Below are 25568 nucleotides of genomic sequence, written 5' to 3'. Positions count from 1 at the left end.
TGCAGGATCAAGGATGGACGCTTCAGAGCAAGCTGGCCCACCTGAGGAGTGCCCTGCCTTATCATACTGCACTTTCCACAAATAGTGACTACAAAAATAGTGATCATTACCATTTACAAGCTATTTGGTGACTTCACATTTTCTTGACACGCTGGCTTTACAGAACTTTATAATAGCAAAGGTACTATAATATCAAATTTATTCAAATACAATAAAAGTTGGACAACATTTTTCTAAGAGATCTAGTTAAGAAGTACAGCAAAGAATCAGGGTACAGCCCTACCAACATCCTGTGGCTCACGGGGCCCTTATCCAAAGCTTTCTCACTCATACCTTAGCTCTACCTGCTCCTTTCTAACACCAGCAGAGTCACCCATTGGGATGCATATGGAAGCCTATGGCTCACTTGTTCAACAACCTCTCACAGTTTGCTACTGCCCCAGACCAAAGTCCAGATTCGATTTTCTGTTCAAGTGTAGCATGTGCAACCCGGGTCTGACTAGTCAGCTAGCCGCCTCTACTGAACAATGTGTTTGGCATTCCCTCAGTGGAACGGCACTGCCTCTGCCCCCACAAGCTCCTCAGGGAAGAGAAATGCACAGACAGATGGAGAAAATACGCTGTGGAGCCTGCCTGCTGCACACTTCCCAAGAATGGACAAGCATCATTTTGCAGACAGAAATGTCTCATTCACTATATGGTCAACAATCTCAAAGAACCTCGTCTGCACTAAGGAAGCAGGGGGATAAAATCTTCTGGACACAAACATCTGTGCTCTTCCACACCCCTCACAGAAGACCCCAAACAAGGGCTGAGGCATCTCTACAGTAGAGGGGCAAAGCTGAGCAGGTACCTAAGACCAGCCCGCCTCTGTTCTCAGGGGCAAGGATGCCCACAACAACTGCAACAGAGAGAACTCCATAAACTGGACTGACTATACAACCTATGGGAGCCAAGACCCGTTAAGATCAATCCAGGAAATGTTTCAGCACACCATATAACACAGCTAATTATCTTTAGTTAACAACTGATTCCACATCACTCTTAGACAGGAAACGGAGTAAATAATGCTAATCTGACACTGTACTAGTACTGTCATAACTAGAACTCAGGTTAAATGCTAAGCATGGGAATGTTCAACTCCAAAGGCAAACCTCTTCACACTTAACGGGAACAGAACAGCAAGTTCCTACGAACTTCAGCTACGGAGCTCAGCCGTGCTTCAGAAAGACATATTGGCTTACAAGACAGGTCCCTCGATACAGAACCCGTTCTGTAAACTACCTATACTGGCTTTTGCTATGATTAAAACTGTATCTTGGGGGCTGGAGAGATGGTTAAATGGTTAAGAGAGTTTGCTGCTCTTCCAAAGGACCCGAGTTCAGTTCCTAGCACCCGCATCAGTCAAGTGACAATTGCCCATAGCTCCAGGGATCTGACAGGGACTTCTGGCCTCCATGGACACCTAACCACATGTGGCATACACAAATACTCAGACATACACATGCACACACAAATAAAATCTCTTTAAAAAATCTCAATATTCTTGGAGCTGCATACCTGTTTCTATGGAACTACAGAATTCTCTAAGAATTATATTTATTTCACTTTATTCTTTTTCTACAAGAAACGACATAACTGTAAACACCATTGGATAACAGACACAGTACATCACCACCAATATAGAAATAAGAAGACATTATACTTTCAGTTTTGCTAAGCCTGGCTGCCTGGAGAAAAGGGACAGGGTGGCCGAGGAAGGACCCAGAAAGTCCTCTGCACTGACTACCTCATCACCTTGTCAAATCTGTACTGAGTCAAAACATTTCAAGGCCCAGGAGCAGACACTACAATTACATTACCTCCATTCATAATTTAAACTGGTGCTAATCCAAGAGGAAATTAAACGTACTCTCTCCCTTGACTACAGACTTAACCTAGTATTAAGAGGAGTGAAATGTAAAATACAATTATACACTCCAGACCGAGTACGTGGGCACAGACCTGGGGGAGTCTCCCAGCTTGAGAACCTATTTCAGCTCAGTGTCTGAACACATGAAGTCCACGAGGCAACCATGTACTCCACGGCACCAAAGAAGGATGATAATAAACACCATGAAGATCCAGCAGCTTCTCCAGCCAGAGGTTCACTTTTCTTTCCTCTGCCCCCAACACCCAGCTCCGTGGGTGACTTCTTTCCAAGATCCAGATGATGACTCCTGTGAGCGCCAAAGTATCCTGTCATGTAAAACCCTCCCTTGGCCTGTCTTACCAACCTGAGCACTCACTTCAGCCTGTCGTGTTGAAACATCTATTCCTCGACAGGCTTCCTGAAAATCCTTGGGGGTGGCTTCAAGCCCACCTTCTTAAACGAAAGGAGAAGAAGGAAATTTTAAATAGGAACTTCAGGGGGTAAGCCTTTTCTAAAGCCACTCGTAAAAAGTGAAGCACCATTTTCTAAATACTTACTCGCCCTTTTATACCCAAGGGAAAAATCCCCTTCCTTTTCACAAGACAAACCCACGCGGGGGACGCACAGCCCAAGGGCAGACGGAGCAGCAGGGACAGTCTGAGGAACTGGGAATGGAGCTCAACTGTGAGCTGCCTCATGGGAAAACACAACCGGGTGGATATTTCACAGCTTGAAGAGAAAAGTTCCTCCGAGTCACACGGCTGCCACAGCCATGGCTCTTCTCTGTCTTATACTTAGGCCTTACAGAAGGGCCCCCACTGGGTCTCCACAACAGCACTGTTTTGTACTGTAACACCTCATGTTCTCCTCATCATCTCAATAAATAAATGAATAAATCAAGAACGCAGAACTTATGCAAACCCACAGAATTCTCTACTTACTTTTTTCCAGACTGGTTAGGAAGAAATACCACAGCAAAGTTCGGTGCACACAACACAGAAGAACTACTCACCCCCAACACCAGGCCTCACCTGAAACTTCATATACACGTGCACGCACCCATGGTTTATGGAACATACGGACGGCATCACAGCATCCCGAAGGCAGGGCCTTTGTCTTCTTGAACTTCGTGTCTCAACATCGAGTGTTATCGGGTGTTCATCAGAGTCTCAAAAACACTTGTTTAGTAAATGTAATGTGAACCAAAGCAAAATGAGGACATGATAGTCTCAGCTTGAGGGAAAAGGTTCCAGACCTATCATGATGGGAACTTAATCAGACCCTCTGAGAAAGAAAGAAAAGAAAAAGAAAGGCAACACTAGGGATTGTTTTGTTGTTGTTGTTGTTGCTTTATCTTCTAAGGGAAATCTGAGTGAATGAGTCTACAAAGGCTCATGTGCCACAGGGAGAGAAAGAACGTGGCTGACCCTTCGCTGAGAAAGGTCAGAAAGGACTAACAGCATCTAAGAACTCGTGACTGGACTCACCCTGCAAGAGCCTTGCTCTGTTTCCCTGAGTGTGGGTCAATGGGGCAGCCCACCGGACCCATGGTGAGGTCAGACTTCAGAAGGGTCCCCCCACCCCCGCCGGCCCAGACAAGGCAAGAGAGCCTTAGAAGACAGGAATGTTGATATGGATGAAATGACCCCACACCACTAGTTAGTGATGGGTCTGGGATGAGAACAAAGTTTTGCAGGTCCTTGGTCCAGAACTGCATCCAAGTCACCATCCTCTGCCTGATTTGAAGGGATGAGGTGCTGCCATCTCCCAACTAAAGCACGGAAGCATAAATGACTGGAGGCACTTCTGTAGACTGAGAGCCCAAGACCATCCCGGGCTCTTTACCTGGCACACAGTAAGTAAGGCCTTTTCTGAGCTCTGAGGCACAGACTTCCCTGAAATAAATATACATATAGAAAGTACTTCCAGGGACCGGGGAGATGGCTTAGCTGGTAGTGTTCGCTGTTCAAGTCTAAAGACCTGAGTTTGATACCCAGCATCCACGTAAAAAGCCAGGCTTAGTGGCATACACTTATAATTCCTGTGCTGGAGGCGGGGAACAGGTGGGTTCACACTGTGCCCAAAAGTATATGCAATTGTGATTATCCGTTAAGAAATTTTAAAATCATTTACAAGTTTAAATCGTCTTTGTCCTTGGGAACAATAACAGCAAAGAGGTCTTGAGGAGGGAACAGAAGAGGGTTCAAAGCTGGATTTATTTATTTATTCATTTCTTTATTTTTGAGATGGGGTCTCATGTATCCCAGACTGGCCTTGAACTCCAAAGTAGTTGAAGATGGCCGTGACTGCTGCTCTTTAGGCCCCTTCCCCTCCTGAGTGCTAAGATCACAGACACGAACCACTGCACTGTTTCCTGTGGCACTGGGGTCAACCCCAGGGCTTTAAGCATGCTACGCAAGCCCTCTACAGCTGTGCTACACGTCACCAGGACCAATGGTGGGTTTTCTAAAACGCAAGAATTGTGATGGCCACAGCTTATCCATGAAGCCATGAGAAAAAGTTTTAAGAAGAAGAATTCAATCATGAGCAGTAATAACATCGATTCACTGCTAGTCAATGACTAAACAGATCAGTGTCTCTGGACGAGAAAGTAGGATGACAAAGTCTTCAGAATAAACTCTGCAAGGCGCTGTGGCAAGGATGGAGGACAAAGCTCTGTAACTCAGCCTATGACATAAGGCCCCAGGTTCCATCCTCAGCACCAGAAAAAGAAAAAACAAACCGCACAGCAATGCGGCCACAGACTGAGGTCAGAGTCCGGGTCCAGATGCCCAAAGGTCAGATAGTGATTCGGAACCATTTCCAATATTCTGAGTCACTGGCACCTCTTCCTGTGACATACAATAGAGTAAGTCCTTTCATCATCTCAAATGTCCTAATATCCTCCATCTGAGTTGGCAGCCCAGGGCAATGGGAGTTAACAACATAATACACAAGGAAATCGGAATAAGGAGTTTATTTTGAAAGGAAAAGCATTTGTTTTCAAATGAAAAACAAAAAACATCAACCAGAGAAGATGATTCAAGATAAAGTTCTAAATATGATTTGGAAATAGCATCTACCTCTAAAGACTAGAATTTCCTTTTTAAGTTTTTCCTTAATTGGGTGTGTTCTTCTAGAAACCACCTGAGCGACTCCACCCTTTATGAATTCCACATGTCTTTTTATCATGATGATTTGTCTGCCGGGTGTTCATAACTTTAGTTTTACAATTTTATTCATTTATCATCTTTAATCTGGTCTTTCTCTAGCAATTCTATTTCTCTAGAACCAGATGAAATGTACCCAGGTGCTGGGGGGGTGGGGGTGGCTCGGGGTGAAAAGTGCTCACCCAACAAGCAAGAAGACCTGAGTTCGGGTCCCCACAGAACCCATGGAAGCGCTGAGCAGGTGAGTCAGCATGCCTGTCATTCCAGCCTGGGCTATCTGAAACGGGATTCCTGGAACATGCTGGCTAGCAAGACCCACGCTGGTAAGTGAGCTCTGGGTCTGACGGAGAGACTGACTCAGAGAATAAAGAGGAGAGTGCTGAGTGATGGAGGAAGATTCCCAAGACGGGCTCCAAGCCTCTAATACACAGGCATGAGCACGCACACACACACACACACACACAACTCACACACATGAAAAGAGGGAAGGAGGTCACCCAGAATCCACTGGTGCCAACTACCATATTACACCCTCCTAAGGCACAACTGTGAGAAATGGGAGGCCAGAGAGATGCCGATCAAAGGGCACGAAGATGCCGTTATCCTGGATGAATAAGATAAAGATCTAATGTGCCACGTGAGGACAATCCATAAGTTGTCCCCTCACTTCCACATATATGTCATGGCATGTGCATACACACCCAACAGCACACACATACACACATAACAAATAAACATAAAATAATATTCTATTAACGTTTTTAAAGGTGTTTGGCTAGGCCATCTTGAAAGCCTATGTGGAAGGAAGCAATGTCCATGCCTTTAGAGTCATTCAAAAAGTTCAATGTCAATTCCATGGAAAATTGGTATCTCTTTAATTCTACCGCAATTCTATAAAAATTAATTCACTAGAAAGTTCCCATTATTAACACTTTTAGCAGCAGGCTGACAACTGTCCCTTGATACTAATGGCAGACATTTGCAACTCTATTTCATCTCCTTGGTTACAGCAGGAAAAGGGGAAAAAGGGTAGACTCGACTCCGTAGACCGTCAAACACTTTTTCCTGAAGTGACAGGCTAAGGAAAGGTTCTTTGTGTTTATTATTGTTCTTTTTTTTCCCCGCCCAGAAATCATTCCAGTTCTGTCTTAGGGATTTTTCCTCATACTGAGTAGAAATCATAAACATTAAGGTTCTCCCAAATGACAGGGCGCTGTTTGTGGGGTCTGTGATCAGCAGCAGAAACAGAGCAACTCTGAGGGAGAGCACGCCTTCCTCCATCTTGGTTTGCACACCTGGAGAAACCTCGGAACATGACGCCACTTCTCTTCTCCAACAATGGTCTGTGCAAGGAGTCCCCGGGCTCAGACGAAGGGAAAGAAATGTCCTCTGGACCCCAACTTCTGGCAACTCTTCCCTTCCTAAGTCCCCCACCTTCCTGGACGTCAGCACTGGTCACAGTGCACCGAGCAGGTCCCAGCCTTCTGCTCTGATCAGAGGGTGACTTAGGGACTTTATACCACAGGGACAGGCCTGGGGCTTCCTGCCTCCCCGCCAGCCGCCCTGCGACACAACAGGAATCAGCACTGACTAGTTACAGAAGCAGCACAGACCCACTGTGCGAGCGAAGCAGCACAGACCCACTGTGGAACTCCCCGTGTCTCGGGGAGGTTTTTCATGATGAAGTCACCTGTGATGCTCTGCACCCCCACCTTCCCACCCCGCCCTTGCTCCCAAGGAAGCTGCTCACCTGGTCAGGAGACAATAAATGCCAGTTGTTTTCCTGAGGTGGTTGAGGGCCTGAGATTTTATATTATGCTTTACAATGGCACCAATAAAAGTGTTTAATGAGTCAAATTAAAATTTAAATGTGCCTGTGGAAACCGGAAATTTAGGAGGCAGTGAGAATGGGGTTGGGTAGAAACCATGGAACACTGACATTTGAACAGAGTTCTGGTTCTCAGCTTCTGGTGAGCCACCTTTTCAAGACTAAGGCAGTATCCACACAGAAGAGGGGTAAATATATCTCTCTCCACCATTTCTCTTCAGCACAGGGTGTGTGTGTGTGTGTGTGTGTGTGTGTGTGTGTGTGTGTGTGTGTGTGTGGTATATGTGCGTGTTGGTGGTGGTAGGGTGGGGTGGAGGTGGGGGTGATGGGGGTGATGGGGGTGGGGTGCATGTGAATATGTGTGTGTAGTGTATATTATGTGTGTAATGTGCATGTGTGCGGCTGTGATGGATCAATGGGATAATCCAAGAAAAAAAATTCCTTCTGTCCTAAGATCCTCAGTGATGTCTAATGTCTTTCCCCCCATATAAAGGACATATTCACCAGCTTCAAGGATTACAACCTGGACACTTTTGTCCTTATTCAACCTATCACACCACTGAATTATGTTTCAGTGCTATCCAAAAGTCTTTGATGTGTGAGCTTTTTATTCAAATAGAAATATAATTTCACCCCACCCATGGGCAAGATTAGGTTGAAGTCCTTCTGGGTCAATATTTACTCTTTGACCTTGGCTATCCTAAGCCCCTCCATCTGTCTGGACATCTTTGCCTCTACGAACTGGACTACCTCACTAATCCCACAAACACTGAACAGGGCTTGTCAGATATGATGTCTCACAAGGCTTCTGCAGAAGCATTTCCATGCACTAAGGAAAGAGCAGCTTCCACTGTTCCTGGAGTCGTCCAACATACAGCCTCAACTACGGAGTCAAGCCTGCCATCCGCGGGTGAATAGTAGTGAGATGCTAGCCACCATAGGTGACCCTTGGCAAGCATTTACCTCCAGATATCCGCTGAGCACATGGCTCAACCCTAGGCACTGGACCACACACTGGAAAACAAAGGACTATGCCACGTGGAAGGAAGAAAATGCACAAGGAAGAAAACCCAACAGGTGTGAGGGCCATCCCGGATACACAGAAAAGACGCTTCAGCTTAGGTATAAAGGAGGTGGCCGGAAATGGAGATGAAAGCCAGGCATGTGTTGCACACATTTAACCATCAGCACTTAGGAGGCAGAGAGATCTCTGAGTTCGAGGCCAGCCTGGTTTACAGGGAAAGTTCCAGGGCAGCCAGGGCTACACAGTGAGAGCCCCTTCCAACAATAAAGTAAATTTTAAAGTAATAAATATGTAAATAAAAAATGACTACTTACACAAGGACATAATGGCAGATGGTATTTGGGCTCTAGGTAGGATTTCCAATTATAAAAAAAAAAAAAAAGGAAGGAAGGGAGGGAGGGAAGGAGGGAGGGAGGGAATCTCACCTCAAGGCAAGAGAGCTGCCACTGAGAATCTACAGGGTTTCAATAAAGGACCTTGTTTCTCGTTATAAACTATCTAGTCTTTGCTATAAGTCCAAAATCACAGGAAGACCTCAAAATAAAATAGATCTCACTCCTCATAAAATAATAAATGCCCTCTTCCAGACATCTACAGAACACACACAATAGAGATCACCTAACATGCCTGGCTAAAGAATTTCTTGGCTCCCCCTAAATTCAAAGAACTAAAACAGGGCAGTGTTCTGTGTTCATTGGCCTCCGTTAATGATAGGGCTAAATTGATGGTCAAAGGGTCTGCCATCTACCCAGCAACTCAGAGCCTCCCTACCCTCCTCTCACATACTGAACACGTATTTCCTCCACCCCAAGTCACCCAGGCCAGACAACAGGCCGCCAGACACTGTGGCCTCAAAGCCACTGCACTGTCCCCTGGCCTGTTGGCTTCTCCCACGGAAACCCTATGGAAGGCTTGGGCCCAGGCTTCCCCTCTTGATTCTGTAGCTTCTCTGTGGGGGCCTGCATGACCTTCACATCCCTTCCTTAGACACCATCTTCTTTCACTGCCAGTGGCCTCTTTGTGCATCACTCAACATCCCAGCCCACTCTAATCCTGTGGGTACAAATGGCAGCAGGTAAGAGAACAGGATCATGAATATCACCCTACAGCAGCAAAAGGAGCTAAGTGACAATAACCAAGGGCTGCATCCACACAGGAGGCTTGTTGTCATGCAGCTCCTAGCAGGAAATGGGTCCAAGAATTAAACGACAAATAACAGCCAACATTCACAAAACAGTGACAGTCATAAAGTTGAATCACGTTCCACATAGTCAAGGTTTCCGAAGGTAAATTTCTTCAGAAGAACTTTCAGTGGCTCAGGTGAAGGTCTGTGATGGAGAGCAGGCCCCAGCATCCCACCCCCACCCCCACCCCCAGAGGGGGGAAAAAACCCCACCCCAATAAGGATAACTTTCATCAAATAGCAAATGCAATGGGCACTTGAACATCAGCTATCTGAAAAGTTGTTGCACTGAGCGGTTACTCAACAGCTGGCAGAGAAGTCTCTGGAATCAGGCAAAGCAGAGCTGGATCCAGCTTTCCCACTAGCCTGCCCTGTGGTGGAGCACCTTGTTTCCTCGGAGGGAGAGCACTGAATCTGAGATGCCAAGACTCCACCCAGCCCTATAACCATCTACACCTTACCTCCAACATATTCCAAATCACAGCCACTGTCACCAAGTACAGGCCTCTGTATCCACATACGCAGAAATATCACATTTTCAGACAACAAGAAAATATTAAAAGAAAAAACTTCAAAAGTCAGAATGGTTCAAAGTTTCCCTTAAGGAATCTATCTCATAGAAATACTTAACCTTCCCCACATAGGGACAGCTGGAGATGGTGGTCTATCTAAACTGTCCAACAGAAATACAGAAAAGCACATGAGCATGCTTATGGTTATTTTTGAAAAAGAAAAGCCAGATGGAAGAGGAAGAGAGAAGGGAAGGAGGAGGGGGAGAAGGAGGGGAGTGGAGAGGGGATCCCTCTTCTTCCTCCTCCTCCTCCTCCTCCAAAGCCCACTCTCACTGTGGAATGTCTAAACAGAATATTCTCCACAAGTTTCGAACCTCTGCTCCTACAGGGCACAAGTATGTTTTCAAGCTGGATCTTAATGGATAAAAGGTCCAGGGCTTCTGTAAAACAATACGTAAAATAGCATGGAAAGAAGACGTTATTGTTCAGGAGTCAGGAAGCTTCAGAGCCCAACCCAGGAAAACACTCGGCAATCAAAGGTGTACACTTCCCGGTCTCTGGTCTGTTTGGAAAGGACTCCGATAACTCCACAGATGTGTGATAACCTGTCAATCCAACTTTCCTCAGAGAAAACGCATGTGAGCTGGGAATAGCTACAGTTTAGAAAGGGCTGGAAAAATTACTCCATCCTCCTCCTCTGAGGGACCGTGTGCTAAAAAGTGCTGATGCCCCTGCTCTGCCTCTCCCACCATGCCGTCACTGCCTGTCACTCAGTCCATTTGAATTTCTGCTCCTAATTCCTCAGCCAATACTGAAGATGGCTAGGAGGATCCGTGGACGAACCTTTGGCTCTCATCGAGGCTCAAGGACTACACGTGACGCTAATCTGATCCTGGTCAGTAGTTGTCCGGTTCCTTAGAATGAGAGGTGAGAAGTCTGCAGCTAGTGTTGAAATGAGATAAAAGGCATTTTTAAATGGCTTATACTGGAAGCTCATCCAAGAAAAAGCACCTCGCAGATCCTTGTCGCATTCTCCTGGTATGTCTCCCTCTTCAGACGACGACAAGAGAGAAGAAAGAGGAAGCCCTTGGGGTCAAGAGCAGAGAAGGAGAAACCGTACGGAGCTCCAGCTACCATTTCAGGCTTACTCAGTGTCATGGGGAGAAAGGGCAGGACAACTGAGCATCAAAAGAACATGGCTTGAGAGTCACCGTTTCCAGGAGACTGACCCGCTATGTCCCTCAACAAGGAAGCTGTCCCATTGGCTGGAGTCACTGTCATCACTCTATCCTGAGTGATAGCAGGGAGGAGGCACAGGGCTGGACTGCCAGCCAACCAAGGCTGGCTCACAAAAACGGGCCCGGACTCTAAGTCCTTTTATCTGGCTACCTCTCGGGGGCCTGCCCTCCCTCAGTACCTTCTCCCCAGCTACAGACACCAGATAAAACAGGCTGCTAGGGTTGGTGGGAGTTTCAGATAAAGGCCGTCCCCTCCCAATGCAGGGAAGGTATGCCCACACAATCCTTCCATGTTTGACAGAGCATTCAATAAATCACATGAGAAAGTCAACACTATTATAAAATTGCTTCATGTTAAAAGATTTTGCCCAATCACAGGCTAATGTCATTGTTCTGAGTGCATGTTTTTAACTGAAAAAGTTTTTTTTTTCATACAATATATTCTGGTCATGGTTTCCCCTCCCCTCAACTGCTTTCAGATCCTCTCCACCCATCCAACACTCTCTCTCTCTCTCTCTCTCTCTCTCTCTCTCTCTCTCTCTCTCTGTGTGTGTGTGTGTGTGTGTGTGTGTGTGTGTGTGTGTGTGTGTGTGTGTGTGTCTTGCTCTCGCTCTCTCAACAAATGAGCAAATAAAGAATAAAAAGAAACAGCACAAGAAAGGACAGCTACACCATGACGTCAGGCAGGATAGTTCTTTAGGCTTGCGGTATTTTCACCGTTTTAGTAAAAATACAGTATTTTTGACTTCTAATCATTTTATCTGACCATAACCCTGTGGTAAGGAGGATATTCAAGGAGCCTCTTTAATTACTTTTAATGTTAGTAGATCTGAAATACTCCATGGATTGTGCTTTTATTTAAAAAAAAAATCACTGTTGAACTGTCAAAATGGTTTAATGGATGTCTCAGGGTTTCTGTGGCTGTGATGAAAACACCGTGACCATAGCAACTTGGGAAGGAAAGGGTGTATTTGGATTCCACTACCATATCACTGTTCATTATTGAAGGAAGACAGGACAGAAACTTAAATAGCAGGAACCTGGAGGCCAGAGCTGACACAGAGCCCACGGAGGATGCTGCTTACTGGCTTGCTGCCCATGGCTTGCTCAGCCTGATTTCTTACAGAACCCAGGACCACCAGCCCTGGGATGGCACCACTCACAGTGGGCTGGGCCCTCCCTCATCAATCACTAACTAAGAAAATTTCTTACAGCCAGACCTTACGGAGGCATTTTCTCAACTGGGGGTCCCTCCTTTCAGATGACTCTAGCTCATGTCAAGTTGACATAAAACTAGCCAGCAGAGTAGATAAAGGCTCTTGGTGTCAAACTTGGGGTCCTGAGTTCAGTCCCTGGGACCCCCGTGGGCAAAGGAGAACCAACTCCTTCACGTTGTTCTCTGACCTCCACAAGCATACCATGCAGATAAATAATAATAATGCATGTTTTTAAAGGTTTTAAAAATAAACTTTCTATATGGATATCCTTTTTTTTATTTTCTACATCTGGCATTCTATCCCCATCATCTTTCAATATGCTATGACAGTCTATAGTATAAAAAGAAAAATAAGCTGGAGAGAGAGAGAGAGAGAGAGAGAGAGAGAGAGAGAGAGAGAGAGAGAGAGAGAGAACCTGCCTGGTGGGTGGGGAAGAATCAATGAGCCAATTGTGTTCAATGTCATCAACAGCAAAAACTAATTTTTTTTTTTAAGTATCACTGAATTTAAGAGTTTACCATTATTATTTGAAACACAAAACCTCAAAGATGTGCTGAGGACAGACCTTCCTTCACAGCACTCTGAATGACTGAAGTGTCCAATCAGAAAAGTGGAGGCATTGTCTACATCCCATATTAGTATTGGGTTTTTCAATTAATCACTGCATGACTGACCCGGTGCCCCCCTGCCCCCACCCCAGCTTTTTTGTTATGCACGGAGGAGCCCTGTGACACCAGCTCTGGAAGCCATCTTTGGAAACCCAGCTGGGTATAAGGAGGGTGAGGGTGGCCGATAGAGAGAACACAGGACTTTGGGGAAGACTTGAGTCAGACTCAGGAGGAGGAAACTGGAAGGCTTCCCAGGACCTTAGATCCACCGTGTTGTTCCCGGTGATCAGACACACCCATGCTCCCTACACAGCCCGCCAAAAACAGTTCTCTGGAGCCAGGCCATAATCTGTTCCATGCCTGCAACACTGGGAAGACCTTTCACCCTCCTGGATCAAGAAAGCCCAAGAGACAAAACACAGCTACAAGATGGAGGCACAGAACGCAGACGCTATTATAACAACACGGCCCTCTACCCAGCATGCAAAAAACAGGTTTAAAGTGAATGACTGCTTGACGGCTGGGAAAGTGCTGAGCAGTGACTATTAGTAAACAACCCTGATCACGCTATTTCAGACTCACCCTCAGATAAGCTGTTTACAGCAGAGAGAAAAGGAACACAACCGTCCAACCTTAGTCCAGAGCCATCAGCGGCCTGTTAACAGTGATGCACATTTTCTGGTGGGCAGTCATTGCACTAAGCGTATTATACTGTCTATCATCATTCGGTGCTCACGAAGCCCTTTTAAGAGAAAGAGCAAAAACTCGATTTCTATTTAATCTCACAGGAAGGACAAATCAACACCAAGACGGGCAGCCCACCCAAAGGTATAAAAACATGATAAAGTGCAAGGAGTGATGCAGATCTACTGCGGGCTGATGGAATCACTGCCCTCCACTGCTGTGGGATGTTCTGTATGGCAAATGTGTTGCTAATTAGTCAATAAATAAAACACTGATTGGCCATTGGCTAGGCAGGAAGTGTAGGCGGGACAAGGAGGAGAATAAAGCTGGGAAGTGGAAGGCTGAGTCAGAGAGACACTGCCAGTCGCCATGATGAGAAACAGCATGTGAAGATGCCGGTAAGCCACAAGCCACGTGGCAAGGTATAGATTAGTGGAAATGGATTAATTTAAGCTGTAAGAACAGTTAGCAAGAAGCCTGCCACGGCCATACAGTTTGTAACCAATATAAGTCTCTGTGTTTACTTGGTCGGGTTTGAGCGGCTGTGGGACTGGTGGGTGAGAGAGATTTGTCCTGACTGTGGGCCAGGCAGGAAAACTCTAGCAACACTCCACCTTCAGTAGACACCAGTCACATGTTACATGTCACACAGTCTGGGTACTGACCAGGACACGGTGAAAAGATGCACTGGAGCAAACTCACTCAGTGACACAAGGAAGTGAGATTCTCTCCAAAGACTTTCCCCAGGTCCAAAATCTAGGCTCTGTTCAATTTGAACTGATGACACTCCCAAGTCAGCTGCACATTGTAATGTTTAGTCTTGATACTTCTCAGGTTTGGAGTACTTAAGTGGCTTATTCAGAGTCCAACCTTTTGAGTCTATACCCCGGACAGTCACCATTAAAGCAGAGCTGGATCCAGGTCTCTGACTGGGTGACAGTGTTGCAAGATGGAAGATCCAGGACACAAACTCAACTACAACATACTAACTATTAATTCTTAAGCTTGTCAAACAGCCTGTTTCCCAGCAAGAGTACATATAACAAGAATAATCAAGGAGAAAAAGAGCCACTGATGTGAGAGTGGGGGGAACAGGTGAGGGATTGGAAGGAAGGGACATAGGAGGCACAGAGGGAGGAAAGGGAAGGGGGGAAGTGATGTAATTATATCTTCATTTTAAAATGTATTTAAAAATAAATCAATAAAAGCTTCACTGGAAGAAGTTAGAAAAAAATGTAAAAGGAAACAACTGGAAATTTGACCTCAGTAGATGGGTCTCAACTACCAATTAGGCAGCGGTTGTGACCTCAGTAGATGGGTCTCAACTACCAATTAGGCAGTGGTGGCAATGTCATGAGGCATGCCTAGTTTAGGTCACCCCATGTACTGATAACCACATGGGAAGGCCAACCACTCTTCCCTCCACCACCAAAACCAACAAAGTTCTAAGATTAAAATGCATGATGAGGGCTGAGGACACAGCAGAGCTGGTAGTGTCTGCCTGGCATGCACGGTGTTCTGGGCTTGATCTCCAGCACGGTATAAACTGATGTTTATGGTGGCACATGCTTGGAATCCCAAAACACTAGAGGAGGCAGAGGTAGAGCAATCAGAAGTTTAAGGTCATCCTGGACTACATAGGAGTTCAAGGACAGCCTAAGCTAGAAACTCTGTCTCTAATAATATAATGATGCAAGATGAGATGAAATAATTTGCAAGATAGGAAACAGATCCAGTAATAAGCATTTTAGGTAAATTAGTAATCATATATTTGCAAATTGAAACAAATGCTGACGCTTAAGATACAAAATGCACTTCTGACAGGAAAGCCTGGAAAGCGCTTTGCCAAGTCAGTCACAAACTCAGCTTTAAGTAAGGACAATAATGATCATGGCCTAAGGAAAAGTAAACAAAAGTGAATAAAAATCAGTAATTCTTTAAAATGGCTGACCATTTGGTTCATATTCTTGACCTCAATTCCGTTCTTTACATTTCAGAAAATCATCATAAAACACTAAACATCTCCAGCACAGGGGTCCAGAAGACACAGCCACAAAATCAAAGACAAACAAAGCAACTTCAGAAGACAGTCTCCAAACAGAAAGATGCTTACACAAATGTTTACGCTACCCTGACAAAAAGCTCAAGCAGCTGGCAATGTGCATTACAGTAAAGGGTCAAACAAGAAACATCACCACACAGCAGGGCCTTAGTGTAGGAAAACAGAACAGAATCCCCCACCTCCATCCCCAATGAATGTGCATGTGTGTATTGTGTGGATATACACATTCATCTTCATGAATTCATTCTTCTTCATTGTGAATGCAATGGCCAGAGGTCAAGCTCCAAGTGCCCTCCACCTTGGGTTTTTTGAGGCAGGAGCCTACCTGGGACCTAGGTTCATTAGTTAGGCTAGGCTGGCTGGCCAGCAAGCCCTCAGGATCTAACAAGTGTGTGTCATGACGCCCAGCTTTTTCACATTATGCCAAATTAAATAACCAGTCGCCAAAAAACAAAACCATAAATACCGTATGTGTAGCTTACATGACGTACTTGTAGTCATCAAGTTCCTAACAAAGGAAAGCCGAACAGCAGCTTCAAAGGACTGGGATAAGAGGAGATACAGCTGGTGCTTCCTGGGCACAGACAGAGCTTCGGGGTTCCAAGACAGAATTCTAGAAGCCCCATCACAGAGCTGCAGCATGAACGAACGTAACACTACTGAACTGTGCACTTAAAATAGCTAAGAGGGTAAGTGTTATGTGCATCATACCATGATTAAATATATAAACACACCAGATCCAAGCACCATAAACAGACACCACAGACAGACAATGATGGCTAACAAACACACAGACATACACAACACACACACATGCACACGCGCACACACACACACACACACACACACACACACACATTTAGTTCTAAGGTTTCGTGCACCATGAAATATTACCCATGGTTCTGGAAGCAGAAAGTCACTTTCCAGTGACTCTGCAGTCCCTGACCCCAGGCCTTGCAGCAGCCTTCACTTCCCCTACCAAAAACCCATACCGGAAATTCTGCCTCTCATTCGTTGTCTAGCCAAATGACCTCAGAAACAACAAAAAAAAGTTCCTCAAACAGAGCCTGTTTTGTTTCTATCACTTCCCCCAACCCCTTCTTTTTTAAGTGGCAAAACCAATGAAAAAGTTACATAGAATACAGAAAGGTACACACACACACACACACACACACACTTAAAATGAGATCTTTTTTTTGGAATTGGATATTTTCCCTTAAACCTATGGAATAATATACATTGAAATGCAAAGCCTTCTACAGACCTAAAAGCAACTTCTCCCACATGGCAGGATCCCATGGAGCCTGTTTGCACACCGACTCTGTGTTGCCAGGGACCCGGCTCAGGAGGCCACAGAAAATCTACAAGGACACTCTAAAGAGCCCATTGGTGCAGATGAAGACAGGATGAGACTTCCGGGGAAGAATGTGCTCTGCACGGATGTCCTTCCACTGAAGCTCTACTGTCAGTGTGTAGTTCAGGTCCAACACAGCATCCGCTCACTCACACTTGCAGGGGATGCATACCACCCATAACACAGTTTCAAGAACCTTCAGAACCCAGGGGGCTTGCACACTTTGGAGGACTGGGAAGGATGGAAGGAGAGGCTTCCCCCCAGTGACCCTCATTATTCAAGGTGAAAGTCCAACTGTACAAGGTGACCTAGAACACTCCATTAACACTTAGCAATCCTCTAATCCTACCAGATGTTCAGGGTCAGGGTCCTACAAACCCCGAACATACTGTCCTCAACCAATCAATGTATAACTTTGCTTTATTTCTGTCTCTATTTAAAACAAACAAACAAACAAACAAACCCTTTTCGTATATGGCTACTTTATGAGCACTGGAGTCACAGGCAACAGTGGCTTTCTAACACACAGGCATTTCTTCCTAAGGCATGTCACTGCCAGCCCTTAGGAACACTAAACACACACCAGCCATATGGTTGGGTCCATTTTAAAACAGGGGAATCACCAACAGAAACATGACAGTTCAAAATAGTCCAGGGTTAAGGAGACTGCCACAGTTTGAAGAACAGACAAGAGGAGAGCGGCCTTGTCCAGTCTCACCCAGTACAGGCATCTGGAACGACTGGCATTTTTTGCTATCCTTCATATCCCCGGACCACCAACATCCATGAAAGCACCTCAGTATTGCTTTGGGGTAACAAATTTTGACATTTAGGTCATTCACAAACACACAACTTTGCATGATGAGGACCAATCTTAACCATATCGACCGGCTGGAATCTCTTAGACCTTCAAGTACCGCTAGCAGTAAATACAAAATCTACTCAAACCTATCACCAGCGGCTCTGAGGTCATCTGATCGGGTTCTCTGGGCTGTGTACACTCAGCATCCAGCGCCAGATGCTTAGGAATGGTGGAATGGTGGAAAACGCCCCTCCTCTCCGAAATTCGGCAGGCAAACGGCTAAGCAAAAGGCCAGGCACTCAGCATTTAGCAGATATGACTTCGGGTATCTAAGGCCAGCATGACCTACATCCAAACACATGCCACCTCTTTTCCTAGGAGGGTCTCCTCAGCCTCCAGACGCCTCCCCAGAATCATCCCCTTTGTCTATTCATGGCTTCAGCATCGAATCTGAATGCAACTTCCATTAAAATTCACAGATATTTTTCCACGTCCTAACAAAGGGGGTCTCTGTTCCAAGATTTCTGTATCAGTTCCATATTCACACTTGAGATTAAACTCAATGCTTAGCTTGTTCCAATTTGCTATTCCTGGTAACATCAAGTGTCTTACATCACAGCAATCGGAGCAGATGGCAGGCATACTGTCACTATCACAGCATCCTTGCAAAATAACAAGAGACTTTTTTTACTCCATGGCGAAGACAGACACATGGATTTACAACCAGAATGGGCTGCCTGCCTGAGAGCCAGAATGTTTAGAGCTAGGGAGCCAGGGCCCTGGAGCTCCTTGAGGTAACTGTGTGTCTTCCATGCTTTATAGAAAATTCAGGCCGCAGCAACCCAACCTGCTTATCATGGAAGAAACTTTTGATTTTGCTTTTTGTAGACTGGAGGTGAGCTCTGGTCTCAAGCACACAGGCCACACACCTGCTCCACCACAATGCCACATTCCACCCGGATCCTGTCGCCTCCCTCCCCCACCTTAAAGAGCTCCTTCTCCTTTCTGTGAAGCTAAAATAGGAGACACTGCCTGTAAAAGAAACTTCTGCTTTCAACTCTCAAAATGGGTTACTGTGAAAGGCGTTTGGACATCACAATGAAAAGTTTTTAAGCTTTCAGTGATGCTGTGATGATTACGCTTATTCTTAAAATATATTTGCCATTCTTTTTTCAAGGTAGATTCTTACTGTAACCCAGATTGGCCTCAAACTCACAGTAATCCTCCTGCCTCTATCTCCCAAATGCTGGCAATGATGGTGGCTCACAAGTGTGAGCCACCACGTCCAGCTAGGTCTACCATTCTTTTTTTTTTTTTTTTTTTTTTTTTTGGTTTTTCGAGACAGGGTTTCTCTGTGTAGCTTTGCGCCTTTCCTGGAACTCACTTGGTAGTCCAGGCTGGCCTCAAACTCACAGAGATCCGCCTGGCTCTGCCTCCCGAGTGCTGGGATTAAAGGCGTGCGCCACCACCGCCCGGCAAGGTCTACCATTCTTAATCGCTTTCCCAACTTGAACATCTCATTCCTACAAAGGCTAGTCAAAGAAAGAATGGATTGCAAGGGGCCAGTCACCAACAAAGAATTTTTTCTGGGCTAGGTAGGACTCTGTGCCTAGGGCTTTGGCTGACTCGTCAAGTCTCCTTGGGTCTATTGCTGTCACATGCAAAGGCTCCAGAAGTACCAACCGATGACACGGGACTCATGCTGAGTCGTGGCTAGAACCTTCTTCCTCTGCAGTCACCATCAAAACAAACCAAGTCTAAGATTTGCAAAGGCAGGAGGAAGCTAGAAGAGCAGATGCTGCTTCAGCCCCGGCTGGATACACTCAGGGGCAACAGATGTCGGTCCGTAATAAACCTGGGCGAGCCATGAGGCTAGCTCAGATCCATCTCTGCGGAGTGGAAATGCTGACTTGACCATAACGGTTCTACCACTCTCCTGCCCATCTGGGGCTGCTGTGTGGGGAAGGCAGAAGAATCAGTCCACTGCAGAGCAGGAGTACAGTGGGGTAGGGCTGCGGACCAGGGGTACAATGGGGTAGGGCTGCAGAGCAGGGGTACAATGGGGTAGGGCTATGGACCAGGGGTACAATGGGATAGGGCTGCAGACCAGGGGTACAATGGGGTAGGGCTGCGGACCAGGGGTACAATGGAGTAGGGCTGCGGACCAGGGGTACAATGGAGTAGGGCTGCGGAGCAGGGGTACCAAGTTAGTGACGTTGCACGCTATGTGACTGACAGGCTGTAGACATGGTGACATACAGCAGGAAAAGGAAATAGGAGTTTGATCCTCAGCACCCATGTGAAAAGCCAGGCATGGTGGTTCAGTATGCACTGGGGTGGTGGAGAAAACGGATCCCTGAGACTCAGTGACCAGCCTGCCTAAAAGGGGGCAAGCCCCAGGCCAGTTGAGTGATCATGTCAGAAAAACAAAATAACAAACAAACAAACAAGGTAGACAACTCCTAGGGGCTGGCCTCTGGTCTGCATAACACGTGTACCTGAACCCATACACAAACTCACATACACGCGCACGCGAGTGCGCACACACAGTACAAAAATGAAAAGACAATTAACTATCTTGATTTGCTTTCTGGAATCAGATTGCTTGCACTTAATCCCAGCTCTGCCATTTATTGGCTGTGTGATGCTGGGCAAGTTACTAACCTGTCTGTGCTTCAATGAGGATAATAGCCATCAATCACCTCATGGGATCTTAAATGGGTAACCCGAATGCATAGAGTACTTAAAATTGTTTCTGTCACATGTCACATTCTGACAAATGCTACAAGGATCAGCTTTAACTAGTGCTCATATTTACAAGAACGTGTAATCCCAGGTTCATTTCTCAACAATGACACCTTTGCATTATGTCTTACCTATTTAAAATCAGCTTTATAAAAAGAAATGATATATGATTTAAAAAAAAAAAGTCACACAAAATAATCCAGAGCTTTTTCCACATTGTTCTTTGCGGGGAAACTTAATCAAAACCATAACAACAAAATCACATCAGGGTGAGCTCAGAATTTGGAGGGGCAGGAAGTTGACAGAGGTTGGGAGTCTCCCTGGAACTGATAGAGAGGCAGTGTCTACCCACTTCGTGCCTCACCCCACCCAGGGCAGGCAGCAGGCAGCAGGCAGCAGGCAGCGACCAAGGCATTAATCACAAAGGCATGGTGGCTGATGAGAGAGGTTAAGCAGTGACCACTTAATCCACCCCCGGAACAACTGGGTCACAGCATCGCATCCTCGCTTATCCGAGGACCTAGTTTACTACTGTAACTGAAGTCACCTTGATTACCCCAGTTCTAAAACCCAGTGACTCAAGCTGGGGTGGGGCTCAGAGCTGGAGCACTTCCCAAGCACACTGCTGGTTCTTGCTTCATCCCAGGACTGTAAGGGAAAAAAATGTATTCAAGTCCCGTGACTCGCCCCGAAGGCTTTTCAATAAATAACTTTTTAACTCCTGGCCCCATACTCAGCACTGAGGTTCCTAAAAGACAAAATGTCTGAAGAATGACAGGTCTTGTTAGCTAAATTTATCTAGGCCATTCATGTCTTAGGACTAAATCAATAGACATTATACGAAACATTTTTGTTTCAAGTCTTGTCAAAACATGCTTGGTTGGGGCTGGAGAGTTGCCTTGGCAGTTGAGAGCACTTGCTATTCTTCCAGAGGACCTGGGTTCAATTCCTAGCACCCACAAGGCAGATCACAACCACCTATAACTCCAGATCCCATACCCTCATCTGGCCTCCCAAGACACCAGGCATGCACATGATGCACAGACATATATACAAACAAAACATATATATGCCCATAAAAACAAAATATCTCAAGTAATACTTGGCAACACATTGATAAAACTTCTTGTATTGAAGAAGTAAAAATATCAAGCACTCTCGAATATTTTTTTAATGGCTTGGAGCCTAAATTTCCTTCAGGTTTGGAAAAACTAGAAACACGGGCTCAGCACTTGAAAATGCTTAAGAGACTTGGGAAAGGCTGCCGGGAGTGGGGGACCTTGGCCAAGAGTGACACAGGGATTTGGAGGGTTAGAGTATGAACAAGAAGAACACAGGCATGCAGAAGGCACAAGGGCCTGAGACGGAGAAAGCCACATGCTAAACAAACTCTATCCAACCTACATCTCCTTCACAAAAGCATTTCATAAGCCAGGCCCGGGCAAGAGGGGAGGAAAGGGTCATATCGGGGCTGGATTCCACAACAAACTAGTCTGTATTTTAGCCTGCAAAGTAGCAGAGAGTCACCAAAGGCCAGACATGGAGCAGAGTTCGGGAAGGTGATAACATCTCGGGGGGGAAAAAGTCTAGAGTGATAGAACTGGCTGTGTCCAGTGAGGTTTGCAATACACCTGCTGGGGTACAGCACCCTTTACCCACACAGCCGCAGAAGAGAAAGCCAGACCTGCAGGAACCAAGCTATCTGGGTCAACATGAGTCCAACACCCTCTAGCCAGCAAGCCAGGGGAGGAAACCCCACATCGCTGCAAAGCACTTAGCATCCATCGTACACAGCAAGAAGCATCCTCCTCCAATCCACTTCTTCTCTCCTGCCCTTGCCTATGGTGGCTGAAGAATCCAGAATAGGGAGACATGCAATGACCCAGCAGAGCCACCTCAGCGGGACTCTTTCACACACATCACAGTTCGGCTGCCTCTACACCGAAGTGCACCCTGACTGAGAAACACTCCTGTTCATTAAAAGATAAACCCATAAATATATGCTAGGGATCCCTCACTATTAACAGATACGATTTAAAAATCTACTCCTCTGCACATCCCAGGGAATGCCTGCAGGCCACTGGCCTGCACAGCTACATTCAAAATCAAGGTCTGGGCTACGTAAGGTGCTGCTGGGGCCGGACACTGCGCCTCTCCTGAGAATGTGGAAACAGGATTCTGTGTCTTGATTCCTAAGCCACATGATTCCAAGAAACCTTGGAAACGGGGGGAATGGCTTCTTACCCGGTTCCATGACAAAGTTTAAGGACTCTGTGACAGACAACCTTCCTAAAGGCCCACTGAGCACCTCTCACGCCCCACACGGTGGATGTCTCCCATACTATTCATCCAATGGGCTGAACTGAAAATGTAAATCTTTAGAGAACAGTAAATGACCATAACCAACCCCCCTGGCCTACTTTATTAATTCAAAGCACCATTAATGGCTCCTATCACCACTGCCTCGCCTCTGAGGCAAGTGTCTCACTGACCTCAAGGCCAGGGACTTGATCTTAGCCTCCCGGGGCCTCATTCGGGTGCAAGGACTCAAGGGAGGTTTAGCAGACTGAGGGTTCTCTGAAATCATAATTTTAATTTTTTTTTTATTATTTTCTAGTGAGCACACGAAGTAATAGGTTTCACTGTGCCATTTTCATACATCCGGAATTATGCTTTGTCCTTATTCGTCCACGTAACTGCCAGTGGGGCAAGGGTGAGGTAGCGAGTCTGGAGCTTCAGCTGAGCAAACTGTACTTGAACATGAATGCTGGATGTCTGGTACACACTTGTGAACCCAGCACTTGGGAAGCGAAAGCAATGGGATGGAAATTCACGGCCAGCCTCTGCTACATACAGAGTTCTAGGTCAGTCTGAGCTGCATGAGCTCCTGCCTCAAAAAAAAAAAAAAAACAGTACGCTAGAAAGATGGCTCAGTAGTTAACAGCGCCTGCTGCTCTTACAGAGGACCCAAGTTTGAGTCATGGCACCCATTTGGGGTGGCACACAACATTCTGCATTTCCAGGGGATCCAACACCCTCCTCTGGCCTCAGTGGGCACCCATATATGTGGCACTCACATGAACACACACATACATACACACATGCATGTGTACATGTAAGTGAAAACAAATCTTAACAACAACGAAAAGGACATGCTAGGAGCAGCCCTCCTTGTCTATCAAACGCACATCCAGAACAGAATTGTTTTCTTCAAATTCGGTTACATCATTCATGCCCTCCCAAAGCCGTGACAACGTCCAACAAGAATCAGTTTCAGCTCAGTAAATTAGATGTTCAGGGAGGTTTATTCACACAATTAGAGAAAGGAACTAACTCATTGCGAACATGATAATCACACACACACAAGCCTACCGAAGGCTCCTAAAATAAATATTTTCCTTTGAAAGCTGTGTTTTTTATACTCCCCAATTATTTCCAGCACTTGGCATGGAGCCAAAGCAATTCAGTAACTTTGCCATTTATAGCAAAGCTAAGGCCGAGTTTCGCTGTGGGGCAAACAGAAAAGTATCCTTGCGGGGCGGTCCCAAGGCCATGGGGCAGGAGCGTCAGAGCAGGAAGGGACTCCGCCGGGGTGCAATTCCCAGTTCTGTGCAAGTGAAACGGAAGACCCAAAAAGACAAGAAATGCCACAGCCACGGGAAGCTGAGACCAGAGAAGGCACGCCTCAGCTCCTGAAAAGAAAACCACACACGAGAACCAACGTCTCCATCTACTTGGAAGGACATAAGCACCCGCGAGAGGCGGCAGCTAAACTAACATGGTCAACGGAATCTGCCCAGTGTTTGAGAAGACATCGACTTACGAAGCAGAGGATGAAATCCACTGTGGACCCAGAAAACCTTCTCCTCACCCAACTTAGGAAAAAAAGTGCTAAGTGGGAATAAATGAACTTACTTGGGATGGCACGGAGCTGCCTCGGCCTTCAAAAAATTATAGAAGTAACAGGGTTGGGGTGGGGAGAGAGTTCAGAGGCTCAAATGCCTGCCACACGGCATCAGGACCTGAGTTCAAAGCCCAGTACTTAATGTAGGAAGCCAGGAGACGTGCATTTATAATCCCGACACCAAGAGGACAGAGACCAGCAGATGCCTGCGGTTTACTGCCCAGCCTAGACTAAACAGGTATTTCCGACCGGCGAGAGACTCAGTGGACAGGGATTGATAAACAACATCCAAGGAGGCCCTCTCACTTTCATAAGCACGCATTCACACACACACACATGATCGCACAAACGTATGAACCTGCATGCACACTCATGTATACACACACATACACAACAATAATAAGGATAATTTTAAACATGTTTTAAATGAAGTAAGACTATTGTTGCCGTCAACAGCTCCAACCAAGGCTGCCGGGTAAGGCAAGGGACATGGAAGTGTTGCCACACTATGGGAAACACCCTTAGTGACACACACACTCGTGGCCAGGACAGTCAAAGGAGAAACAGACATCGATGTGGGGACAAGCCCCAGCCAGATTTTTTAAAATCAGGAGAGGCCTCCAAGCAGACGTGTACGGAACTGCCGTCCAATAAAGTGGCCATTTCCCACTGTTCCCAATACTAAGAGGAGGTTCACATTGTAAGAAAAATCACTCTGCAAAAACAACACCAATTACTCCTTAGTCCCTCCACCTCACCTACCTGAGAGAGACTGAATGAACAATGACATCCAGCTTTCTGGCCTGACCACCATGCCATACTTCTAGAATAGAGAGACAAGGAAAAAAACAAACAATCCAACACCTCAAAGCGGCTGAGCTCCTAAAAAGCCAGCCTGATAGGAGCAATGGGTGAGAACCGTTCTAGACTCCAGAATAAATGCCAAAGAGATTCCAGAGCCAGCAAGCACATCACAATGAAGACCATGAATAGATCTTAGTTCAGGGGAAACATAAACATCTTCCAGTGACAGCAGTGACTGGGGGGGGGGGGGGGGGGGGTGGCTGGAAGTGTACTGAATATAGCACTCATCCATCCTCCTGAGAGGATGAGCTCACTGCCAGCGTTAGTATTTTCAAATGTTTCTGCCTTTATGTAGGAGAATGCTTCTATCTGAAGGAAAGAGACACTGAACATACAGGGTCTGAGACCCTTGGTCCAACATGCAGAAAAGGAAAAAGATGGAGTGTGGCAGGGGAGTGGAGAAGGAATCTGCTTACCCCAGTTACCTCAAATTGTTCATGTATGTATACACATAGATGCAT

The 25568-nt window shown here is 46.0% G+C and overlaps 1 protein-coding gene across 6 annotated transcripts in view; it reads right to left on the bottom strand.

The window, feature by feature from the left end:
* The window catches only part of Lrch1 (leucine rich repeats and calponin homology domain containing 1), a 201801-nt gene that overhangs the window by 141107 nt on the left and 35126 nt on the right, over positions 1–25568 (bottom strand). The gene's annotated exons all lie outside the window — the stretch shown is intronic.

Source organism: Peromyscus californicus, unplaced genomic scaffold, assembly GCF_007827085.1.
Source record: "Peromyscus californicus insignis strain IS unplaced genomic scaffold, ASM782708v3 Scaffold_12__1_contigs__length_115047231, whole genome shotgun sequence".
Lineage (NCBI taxonomy): Eukaryota > Metazoa > Chordata > Mammalia > Rodentia > Cricetidae > Peromyscus > Peromyscus californicus.
Note: the sequence above shows the minus strand (reverse complement) of the source record. Positions and strands in the feature narration are given on the sequence as shown.